This window comes from Neophocaena asiaeorientalis, unplaced genomic scaffold (genome assembly GCF_003031525.2).
Source record: "Neophocaena asiaeorientalis asiaeorientalis breed wild unplaced genomic scaffold, Neophocaena_asiaeorientalis_V1.1 scaffold167, whole genome shotgun sequence".
NCBI classification, from domain to species: Eukaryota; Metazoa; Chordata; class Mammalia; order Artiodactyla; family Phocoenidae; genus Neophocaena; species Neophocaena asiaeorientalis.
This window is the reverse complement of record NW_020175022.1, coordinates 1291212-1291463: the sequence shown is the minus strand read 5'-3', so window position 1 is coordinate 1291463 and position 252 is coordinate 1291212. Positions and strand designations below refer to the sequence as shown.

The window sequence follows — 252 nt, the reverse complement described above, 5'->3', positions numbered from 1 at the left end:
CTTTACACAATAAACTTAGTATTGCTGCCACCAATTGGGGGTGGTGGAAGAGGCGGAGCTTCTGTAATATACTCTAGGCCACGCCCACTTTACCCGACCGGTCGTTTCTCACGTGTGCCCTGGAAGGCTCTGCCTCGACGCATGCGTACTCGCCTGAGTTTGCCCAGCCTTTGAGGGTTACCCTGCACCTTTGGGTTTGACCCCGTCAGGCTACCGTCGCGGCGACCGGAACGGCACCTCAGGTTTGCTTCT

At 56.7% G+C, this 252-nt stretch overlaps 1 protein-coding gene across 1 annotated transcript in view; it reads left to right on the top strand.

Moving 5' to 3' along the window:
* The first annotated feature begins 222 nt into the window (after positions 1-222).
* SETDB1 (SET domain bifurcated histone lysine methyltransferase 1) overlaps positions 223-252 on the top strand; it is a 30636-nt gene continuing 30606 nt past the window's right edge. Inside the window, exon 1 of the mRNA XM_024762848.1 lies at positions 223-242. The gene's annotated coding sequence lies outside the window, so the exon portion shown is untranslated. The remainder of the gene's footprint in view (positions 243-252) is intronic.